Source organism: Pristiophorus japonicus, chromosome 9 (genome assembly GCF_044704955.1).
Source record: "Pristiophorus japonicus isolate sPriJap1 chromosome 9, sPriJap1.hap1, whole genome shotgun sequence".
NCBI classification, from domain to species: domain Eukaryota; kingdom Metazoa; phylum Chordata; class Chondrichthyes; family Pristiophoridae; genus Pristiophorus; species Pristiophorus japonicus.
Window position 1 is genome coordinate 190,229,398 of NC_091985.1, and position 11,901 is coordinate 190,241,298.

At 41.1% G+C, this 11,901-nt stretch overlaps 1 pseudogene; it reads right to left on the minus strand.

Moving 5' to 3' along the window:
* LOC139274019 (uncharacterized) overlaps window positions 1–10,422 on the minus strand; it is a 29,199-nt pseudogene extending 18,777 nt beyond the window's left edge.
* Between the last annotated feature and the right edge of the window lie 1,479 nt (window positions 10,423–11,901).

Sequence of the window (11,901 nt, forward strand, 5' to 3'; positions counted from 1 at the left end):
ACAATGTCTCGATATTAAAATTAAAATCGATTTGTTCAATAAATCCCTCATGGCATCGACCATTCGTATATCTGTAACCTACTCCAGCCTGACAACACTCCAAGATCTCTGAGCTCCATCAATTCTAGCCACTTGCACATCTCAATTCCCCATATTGGCGGCTTTACCTTCAGCTTCCTGGCCCTAAGATCTGTAATTCCATCTGTAAAGTATTCCATGTCTCTACCTCTATCCCCTCCTTTAAGTCACTTCTTAAAACCTACCTCTTTCATAAAGCGTTTGATCATCTGTCTTAATATCTTTAATGTGGGCTCGATATCAAATTGTGTCTGAACACTATCCTGTTTAGTTTCCTATTCTCTATATTTCACATTTAGAAACAATTCTCCCTGTTATTTCCCAGTTATTCACCAATCCGTCGCTTATTACACATTTGGTTTATATCCCGCTGCATATGCCCGACTGAGTTTATATTTTTCGTGTGTATTCCCCATGTATTTATATATCCCATTTTATTTTATTTTAGTCTCTATTCTCCTGTTTGTTTTAATTTAGTTTCAGTTCCCTTGTTATTTGCCAGTTAGTTTATTTTGCCCGATTATTCCCCAGTTAATTTCCCGTTTAGTTTATATTAGCCGTGTTTCTTCCCCACTTAGTTTTTATTCCTCTGATTAATTCCCATTTGGTGTCTATACCCTCTGTTCATCTCAAATTTAGCACTCACTCAGTACTGCAGTGAAATGTCAGGCAACTTATGTGCTCGACTGCTGGAGTATTTTAATTAACTATCATCTGCCTCAGAGGTGAGAATGCTGCCACGGAGCTCCGGATGACACGATCTACCCTTTTATTCAAACTTAGCCCTTTGATGCGTGCTTCCCGAATTTCTGCCTTTGTATTACTTTCCACATAAAACCTACTACAATAAAGAGTAAATCATCCCATGTAAAGCGGAAATAGATGCACCAGGACTAAAAGCAAACAGCATTGCAGAATGAAACAATGCAAGTGAAGGACATTCGATTTATTGTGTCTGCGCTGGTTCTCTGAAAGAACAATTCTCTTTGTCCCATTTGCATTTCCTCTCCCCATTCCCAATGTTTGCTTTGTCATCTATGTATTTCCTTTCCTTTTAAAACGATTCTGAATCTGTGCCCACCACTGTTTGTGATAGGTCAGTATATATCCTGACAACCCACTGCATAAAACATCTCCAAACCTTCCCACTCCATTGGTGATGATCGTACATTTACTAATTATCCATTGTCACAAATGCGAAGAGATTTTTTATCGATTCTGCTTCACACAATCCCTGAGAATTCTGAACCGCTATCAAATCGACCATTAACTGTCTTTGTTCGAAGAGCGGATAATATATCACTTCTCTCTCTCTCTCTCTCTCTCTCTCTCTCACACTCTCTCTCTATCTTCCTCTCACTCTCTCTATCTATTTTTCTCCCTCCATTATATCTTCCTCACTCGCAAAAGACCAACATAAATCTTCCTCTGGTAAGCACATTTCAATCAGCTGTCTAGCAACCTATAATTTCCAGTAGGAGGCAAGACACATAAAATGTCTATCATCTTCCCAAAATGGATTCTATATTTCACCTCCAATAGATCACATGCTCAGTATCTCATGCTACATTGCTAAAACCTGTGAATCCTAATTTCAATGTTTAGGAAGCGGTGATTAATCTGGGGGCACGCCCTGCCTGTGACAGGCTTGCAGTTCAATTGTTGAAACTTCACTAAATTGAGGGGCCGAGACAGTCAGCGTTTACCACCTATTGTCTGTAATGCTGTTAGTAACTGTGACTTTACCTTCGGTCAGGTCCAGAGCTTGGAATTGCGGATAGAGGTGCAGCGTATCATTTCCCTGTGAAAATAAAATCAATGATTAGAAACATAGAAACATAGAAAATAGGTGCAGGAATTGGCCATTCGGCCCTTCTAGCTTGCACCACCATTCAATATGATCATGGCTGATCATGCAACTTCAGGACCCCATTCCTGCTTTCTCTCCATACCCTTTGATCCCTTTAGCCATAAGGGCCACATCTAAGTCCTTTTGAATATATCTAATGGAATGGCCTGAACAACTTTCTGTGGTACAGAATTCCACAGGTTCACAATTCTTTGAGTGAAGAAGTTTCTCCTCATCTCTGTCCTAAATGGCTTACATCATATCCTTAGAAAGTGATCCCTGGTTCTGGACTTCCCCAACATCGGGAACATTCTTCCTGCATCTAACCTGTCCAATCCCGACAGAAGTTTTATGTTTCTATGAGATCCCCTCTCATTCTTTTAAATTCCAGTGAATATAAGTCTAGTCAATCCAATCTTTCTTCGTCTGTCAGTCCTGCCATTCCGGGAATCAGTCTGTTGAACCTTCGCTGCACTCCCGCAATAGCAAGACTGTCCTTCCACAGATTAGGAGACCGAAACTGTGCACAATATTCAAGGTGTGGCCTCACCAAGGCCCCGTACATTTGCAGTAAGACCTCCCTGCTCCTATACTCAAATACTCTCGTTATGAAGGACACCATGCCATTTCCCTTCTTCACCGCCTGCTGTACCTGCATACCAACTTTCAATGACTGATGTACCATGACAGCCAGGTCTCGTTGTGCCTCCACTTTTCCTAATCTGTTACCATTCAGATAATATTCTGCCTCCCTGGATTTGCCAGCAAAGTGGACAATCTCACGTTTATCGACATTATACTGCATCTGCCATGCATTTGCCCACTCGCCATCCTGACCATGTTATCCTGCAGTCACTTAGAATATTCCTCACAGCTCACACTGCCAACCAGCTTGGTGTCATCTGCAAACGTGGAGATATTACATTAAATCCCTTCGTCCAACTCATTAATGTATTGTACATAGCTGGGGGCCCAGCACTGAACGTTGCGGTATCCCACTAGCTAGTCAGTTTAATAAAAGCTCGGTCCCTGTAACTTGTTTAAAACATTCTTTTTTGTAGTACATTCGAGGCGAGTATTTCCGAGTGTCGTCCCGAACAATACAAGTGACGGCCTGATCACGATCACTGAACTGTGCTATGCTTACTCATCTCAGCCGGTGATTATAATAGAATAATCAGACCCTTTGGGCTAGACAGGTAGAAATTGGCCACGGTTCCTATCTATTCAGCTATGCTGCAAAATACACGAGTGTACAAGGTAGCTGGGGCACAATACCCTATTATACGCACGGTATTGATTTCCAAAATGATTTTCAGGGCTTCAGGGAGGGTATGTGGCTGTGGGGATGTCACAGCCCTCACACGGAGACGCGGGAGCCTTTATCGTTAATCTAGAGTGTGCTGAGTGTCCCACTCTGATGTACCGAGATTGATGACGTGTTTATTGCCGTTCCTTCTCAGACAATCAATCAGCGACACAGAATGAGCCAGATTCATGGGATTACTTACTGTGAGAGATTGCCTTTTCTTTCCATTGGTGACGAAAGTAAATCCTTGTGTTTCTGTGGCAACTCCTGTTTTCTGTACATTTTTTCTACAAACCTACAAGACGCAACGATTAGAGTTACAAATATTAGAGATTTTGTCTAACTCGGTGCTCCCAGAAATTCCTAGCAGTGAGCCGGCGGACATCCAGGTGTCTCAGTGGATAGGTGAAGAGACATACAACTATGTAAAGACAGAAATACGTCGAAAAATAGTCACATAAATTAGCATGGATGTGGACAGAATAAAGCTGAAGGCATTATACATATTGTCCCGCAATATCATATCAAGTCCTTCAATCTTGCTTTGTTTCTATCATTAATGCAGTGATTTTCTACCATCTGTGCACACTTCCTTTCTGTGAGGTTCTACTTCCTGCTTTCGCGTTAATCATAATTTCAAATCAACTTTCCGCGTCCCATTGCATCTGGCCCACCCACCAGTTTTGGCGCTTTGCCCTAGGAGCTGCCTGTATTGTAGAGAAACCCTGTTCGCTCCAATCATTCCTGCTTCCTAAATTACCGTTGGTACTGTGATTTACATCCAATAATAATATTACAATTATTATATAAAAATAAGGTTAGAATATATTGTTCTAAAATGAAAAGTGTACTATACGTGTGCACCCTGCTCCAGTTATTCAAAGAATCATTGAATCAGAATGATTACAGCACAGAAAGAGAGCATTCGCTGCATGCAGCCCATGCCGGCTCTCTGCAAGTGCTCTTCACCGAGTCCCATTACCCCGTCCTATCCCCGTAGGTCCGTTTTCTTTCCCCTTCAGGTACTTATCCAGTTCCCTTTTGAAAGCTATGATTGAGTCTGCCTCCACCACCTTCTCAGGCAGTGAATTCCAGATCCTAACCATTCGCTGATTCAAAAACGTTTTTCCACATGTCACCTTTGTTTCTTTTGCCAATCACCTTAAATTTCTGTCCTCTGGCTCTCGACCCTTTCACCAATGGTAACAGTTTCTCCCTATCTACTCTGCCAAGAGCCCTCATGAATTTGAATACCTCTATCAAATCACCTCTCAACCTTCTCCAGTGTATTTATGTAACTGAAATTCCTCATCCATGGGACCATTATTGTAAATCGTTTCTGCATCCTCTCTAATGCCTTCCAATCCTTCCAAAATGTGGTGCCCATAATTGCATACATATTCTAATTGAGGCCGGACCAGATAAAGGTTCATCATAATGCCCTTTCTTTTCTTCCATATGCCTCTATTTATAAAGCCCAGCATCCCGTCTGCTTTTTTAACCACTTTCTCAACCTGCCCTGCCAACTTCAACGCTTTGTGTGCATATATCCCCAGGTCTCTCTGTCCATGCAACCCCTTTCGAATTGTATCGTTTAGTTTATATTGCCTTCATTCTTCCTTCCAAAGTGTATCACTTTGCACTTTTCTGTGTGACAAATTGTTTTCATTGGTCAGTGAGATAGTAATGAGAGGAAACAAAATGAACCCAATCACAAAAATAATAAATTGGGTATGTTGAAAATAATTTTTATGCATAGCTTGGTTAGAATATGACACAATGAAACTCTATTACAAACCTCCATTCATGTAAACTTTCGAAATATTATCAAATGGAATTAGTTAGTCCCGTGAAAAGGAGGGCTATCAATTCATGTGGCTACCCATCAGGAAAATATAATTTGACTTTCTGAGTTCATAAAATTTGGAGGGAATAGTAATCTAGTTGATTTTTTTCAGGAGTTCGCCAGCATGGTAGAGAAAAGAGCGCCTATGGATGTTGTCTATATGGACTTCGAAAAGGCATTTTATAAGGTTATGTACAATCAATAATAGCAAAAATGAAAGTGTGTGGAATTGGAGGCAACATGGTGATATGGGTTGGAAATTGATTGGTGAATAGGAGACAAAGAGTAGTGGTCAATTATAAATTGTCTGATTGGCGCGATGTGAAAAGTGCTGTCGCCCCAGCATTTATTCTGGTTCCTCAGCTTTTCGCTATAGTTTTCAATGATTTGGATAAAAGAATAGAGGCTTGCATCTTCCAAATTTGTACTTAGTTGGGAGACACATTGATTATTGCAGATGCAACAGGAATTTACAATGGATGCAAAACAGTTTAAGTGAGTGTAAAAACTGTGGCAAATGGATATCAAACAGAGAAGTTGGAGGACATCTACTCAGGATCCAAAACAAATCATTTAGAATATTCTCTATATTATGAGAAACTGGGAACTGTGGAGGAGCAGAAATATTTCAGTGTCCATGCACAGTATCTTTAAATATAACAAATAAAACATTATTGGAATGATGGCCATTATGTCACTGGGGCTAGAATACCCAGTATAGCATTCAGCAAGCAGTGAATTGGGGCTGGGCACACGATTTTTACATTTTAGCCTCTCCTCTGCACTGTTTTTGCTGGGAGAGTGGTGAAATTCCCAATTCTTATTTCCTCTCTGTCAACCAATGTTACACCTGTAATTGTATAGTTTTTCAGACTATATTCCTGATTTTTTTTCGTAATAACCTTCTTTTGAAACGTTTTGTCAAATATTTTGGTAAAATTCATAAATAGTATTATTTACATCTATTATTCAAATTGCTCGCTACTTTTATTATTCCAGTTGGTCGTTTTTTCAAAAAAATCGATTCCCTTTGTCAAACATGGCTTATATTTCTGATTAATTCTTTGATTAATTCCTACCTGTGTTGGTCTACACATAACTCCAGTCCCACACTTTCCCTTCAAGACAACTAAATTTAGGAATAAATGCGGCCTTGCTGGCGTAGCTAATGTCCCGAGAGTAAAACAGAAAATGGCATGCTCACCGGTTAATAAAGGAGCTCTTGCCAGCCGAATGGTTTCCTATCAGCATCACCGTGATCTTCTTCCTTGCAGCCTAGAGGCCAAGTCCCAACTGGTTGTCAATGCCTACCATCTCTGTTAACAGCAGAAAGATCTCTCGTGATCTCATTCCAAACAGCAACGTTGTGGGTTGGGTGTGCATTAAAATGACAGAGAGGCAGGATTTTAAATTGGGCGATGGTCTAAAACGGGACATATCCAATGATTTTTCCATTTTATACCACGCCCGAATTTCTGTCTTCTGGAACTCAATGTAAGGCCAATTCGATGTTCCCCATTTCACAGAAGCTAAGATGCCCCCAGATAATGATAGTGGGACAGGGAAGGTAGCGATATTACAGTAGCCTGCTTAATATATATGAGACTTTGATTGTGAGAAAAATCAAAGAGGGATCAACTTTATCTTTGGGCGATGGAGTAAAACGGGCGCTGTAAATTGGATGCCCATTATAATCCCTGCCCGATTTTCCCTTTCAGTGACTTCCAGAGAAAGGAGAACCCGACATTAGGTATAATGCACATCTAGTTTTATATCATCCATTATACAGCATCGCATCAAATTATAAGTACTCCCAGATAGAGAGAGAAAAAGGGGAGTAGGTGTATCAATTCACCCTGGGCAGTAGCACAAAATACGCGACAGTGAATCGCCAGCTCACTTTGCACTCCTTCCGATTTTCCTTTTAACTGAAGTCAATGTTAAAATAAATAGGTTGAAGTCAGCCAACGAAACGATTGATGGACTGGTCTATAGTTATCTGGATTGCCTCTCAATCACTTCTTGCACAAAGGATACGCTTCAGGCCCCCACTTCGGTAAATGTAATTCACATTCCCCCAATCAATAAATCTCGCTTCCTTTCACTCACTCAGGAAAGATCACTCCCATTCTCGCATTCTTCAAATATCATTTGCATTCCATCACTCAGAAAATCTCACTCCCATCCCCTCACTCTGCAAATGTCACCTTCATTCCCTCATTCTGCAAATCGCAACCCCATTGCCCCAGTCTGCAAATCTCATTCCCATTCCTTCATTCTATCACTAGCATTGATAATCTCTCGCTGTGCGAATCTCACTCTCATTCACATTCTCTCACATTCTAAATAGCGGTACAATTCCGGTCATCTGCAAATAGCACACCCATCCCGTCACTCTATGAATCTCAGTTCTATTCCCCTATTCTGCTAATATCGTCCCTTCAATCAAAAATTCTCGCCTCCATTCCTTCAATCAGAAAATATTTTCACCATTCTCTCACTCCATAAATCTCACTCCCATTCCCTCACTCATTAAACCCTACTCCCATTCCCTCAATCTGTAAACCTCACTCCCTTTTCCTCACTCATTAAACATCACTCATATTCCCTCAATCTGTGAACCTCACTCCCATTCCCGCAATCTGTAAATCTCACTCCCATTCCCTCACCCATTAAACATCACTCCAATTCCCTCACTCTTAAACCTCAATCCATTTCCTCACTCTGTAAATCTCATTCCAATTTCCTCACTCTGTAAACCTCACTTTCATCCCCTCATTCATTGAACCTCACTCCCATCCTCTCACTCATTAAACCTCACTCACATTCCCTCAATCTGTAAACATCACTCCCTCTCCCTCACTCTCTAAATCTCCCTCCCATTACCTCACTCATTAAACCTCGCTCCCTTTCCCTCAATATATAAACCTCACTCCCGTTCCTTCAATCTGTAAATCTCAATCCAATTACCTCACTCTGTAAATCTCACTCCCATTTCCTCAGTAATTAAACCTCCCTCCTATTCCCCCAATCTGTAAACCTCACTCCCATTCCCTCACTCTCTAAACCTCACTCCCATTCCCTCACTCATTAAAGCTCATTCCCATTCCCTCACTCATTAAACCTCACTCCCATTCCCTCAATATATAAATCTCAATCCCATTTCTTCAATTTGTAAATTTTCTTCCAATTCCCTCACTCTGTAAATCTCACTCCCATTCCCTCACTCATTAAACCTCACTCCCATTCCCTCAAACTCCAAACCTCATTCCCATTTCCTTAATCTGTAAACCTCACTCCCATTCCCTCAATCTGTAAACCTCATTCCCATTCCCTCACTCTATAAATCTCATTGCAATTACCTCACTCTGTAAATCTCACTCCCGTTTCCTCATTCATAAAATCTCACTCCCATTCCCTCACTCATTAAACCTTATTCCCATTCCCTCAATCTCTAAAACTCACTCCCTTTCCCTCAGTAATTAAACCTCACTCCCATTCCTTTAATCTGTAAACCTAACTCCCATTCCCTCAGTCTGTAAATATCACTCCCATTTCCTCATTCATTAAACCTCCATGCTATTCCCACAATCTGTAAACCTCACTCCCATTCCTCACTCATTAATCCTCACTCCCATTCCCTCACTCTGTAAATCTCACTGCTATTCCCTCACTCATTAAACTTCACTCCCATTCCCTCAATATATAAATCTCACTCACATTCCCTCAATCGGTAAACCTCACTCCCATCCCCTCAATCTGTAAACCTCACTCCCATTCCCTCAATCTGTAAACCTCACTCCCATTCCCTCAATCTGTAAACATCACTCCCATCCCCTCAATCAGTAAACCCTACTCCCATTCCTTAACCCATTAAACCTCACTCTAATCCTCGCATGCATTAAACCTCACTCCCATTCCCTTAATCTGTAAACATCACTCCCACTCCCTCACTCTGTAAATCTCACTCCCATTTCCTTACTCATTAAAACTCCTATTTCCTCAATCGGTTACCCTCACTCCCATTCCTTCAATCTGTAAATCTCATTGCAATTCCCTCACTCTGTAAATCTCATTCCAATTCCCTCACTCATTAAACCTCACTCTGTTTCCATCAATTTGTAATCATCACTCCCACTCCCTCACTCTGTAAATCTCACTCCAATTTCCCCATTCATTAAACCTCCTTGCTATTCCCTCAATCTTTTAACCTCACTCCCATTCCCTCAATTGTAAACCTTACTCCCATTCCTTCAATCTGTAAATCTCATTCCAATTCCCTCAATCTGTAAATCTCACTCCCATTCCCTCACTCATTAAACCTCACTCCCATTTCCTCACTTATTAATCTCACTCCCATTCCCTCAGTCTGTAAATCTCACTCCCATTCCCTCACTCATTAAACCTCACTTCCATTCCCTCAATCTTTAAACCTCACTCCTATTCCTTCAATTCCATCACGCTGTAAATCTCACTCCCATTCCCTCACTTATTAAACCTCAATCCCATTCACTCAATCTGTAAACCTTACTCCCATTCCCTCAATCTGTAAATCTCACTCCTATTCTCTCATTCTTTAAATCTCATTCCAATGCCCTCACTCTGTAAACATCACTCCCATCCCTCACTCATTAAACCTCACTCCCATTCCCTGAATCTGTAAACCTCAGATCCATTTCCTCAAACTCTAAACCTCAGCCTGATTCCCTCACTCTGCAAATCACATCCCGGTCCTTTTCCTTTCTGCCGCTCAGCTGTGCTCAGACCAGACAGATCCAGAGCATTTTAAGCAATGTGAATTCTTAAAACTTGAGTAAACTTCAGAGCTTGCGTTTCAAGTATATATATAAAATACTATAGATATACATAGATATACATAAAGCTTATATATATATATGTGTGTGTGTGTGTGTGTGTGTCACATATATATACATATATATACGAAGCATTATAGATATATGTACAATTTTTGAAAGAATTTTTTTTCCCAAAGACACAGCTGTGAGAGGAATTTCTGTCAAGTGCCTGCTGAATGCAACTTCGGATCTAAATTTCTGCCAACTCAGGCTGAATGAAACCCGAGAGCGAGTGACTCAGAAACACCGAAATAAAGCTGTCAGTTGCTGATATTCATATACGCAGGAACGGACTCGCCGTGTGCAGCAATTATGTGTTGAAAATATACCTCAAAGCTGTCGTTAAAATGCTTGCCATCAGTGTCTTACAGTGTTCTGTGTCCATGTACAGCAAGTGACATTCCCTGAGGATCTTTTCATGACTGGAGAGGCTCACGTTCTCCAAGAGATTCGATGAGGATCGCAGCCTCAGGCTTCCTGACATTGTCTGTGCTAGGAGCTCCGCAGACTCCTTCAACCTGACCTGGGACAAGCAGGCTCATAGGTGAGACGACCATAATGCTGGAACGTTATGTAAAGCAGGAGGAATGCATGTTAAGTCCATGTGTGAGTGACAGACCATATGTGCGAGCCTGCTCACATCATCAGTTAAATCCCTCTGAACTCCTGTCCAACAGAATCTTTAAATCGCCACCCACCCCAAACTAGCAGTGGGTTAGGGCAACACCCTTGATGTTCTGTTTAATTAAAGTAGTTAAAACGGAATCTGTTGTAAAGGTCTCAATATTCTGTTTAATGTTAGTTTTAATCAAATATTTATTAACACTCACGGTCATGCCTAACTCGGTAACTAATTACATTTGAAAATATGTTTAATCTCTCGGCATCTAATCAAATAGCTAAACTACAATTCATCAACAACCCTTCCATTTACACCTTTTTATTCTATTAATGTAGCTCAGTCCTCTGAAATATAACACATTCTTGCAGAGCTTGACAGGGTTGATGCAGGTAGGATGTTTCCTCTGAATGTGGAGTCTAGAACCAGGGATCTCAAAATAAGGGGTCGACTATTTAGGACTGTGATGAGGAGATACACCTTGACTCAAAGGCTGATGAATCTTTGGAATTTTATAAAGCAGAGGGCTGTGGAGGCTAAATCTTCGAATATATTTAAGACAGAGACAGATAGATTTTTGGATATTAAGGGATTGAAGGGATATGAGGATAGTGCAGGATAGTGGAGTTGAGGTAGAATATTATACGTGATCTCATTGATTGGTGGAGCAGGCTCTCGGGGCCGAATGTCCTAATCCTGCTCTTATTTCTTATGTTCTTATGTCTAAAACAACAACTTATTCAGATCAAACTATAATACAAATATGCCTAATCATTAGAAGTGCTATTCATTGACTAGTTACAATCAAACCACTTAGTTCCATTTGCTTGCGATCCTCTAGTTAATGTCCCAACTCTTCCTTGTGTGCTCCATGCTTTTGCGAAGGCCGGGTTCACTCAGGTAAGTATGGATGAGGCATGACATTCGGTCCATCGAGAAGATCAATCCATTGGGACCCACAATCCCATCACTTCCGTTCACCCCGACCCAGAAAATGATTTCAGGAATCAGTCAAATCAAGTGGGAAGAACTGACTCATGGTCCAAGCTATGGTCCTTTATCTCTCCGTACCATGAAACCTGCATAAGGTATAACTTGTTTACCACCCCTCGTACCTTGCCTTAGTCTACAGGGCCCATACTCTTAGAGATGATCTGTGAGGTTTATAAAATATTGAAGGCCATGGACAGGGCTTCGATGCTATAGCTTATTCGAGTTTGAGAGATTGGGGAGAAGCAGGGGATAACCAGTTATATTAAACAACAGTAGGTATAGGCTGGATGCTGGGCGTTCCCAGAGAGTAGTGACCATCTTGATTGCATTACCAGTGTGTGTGGTGTGTGC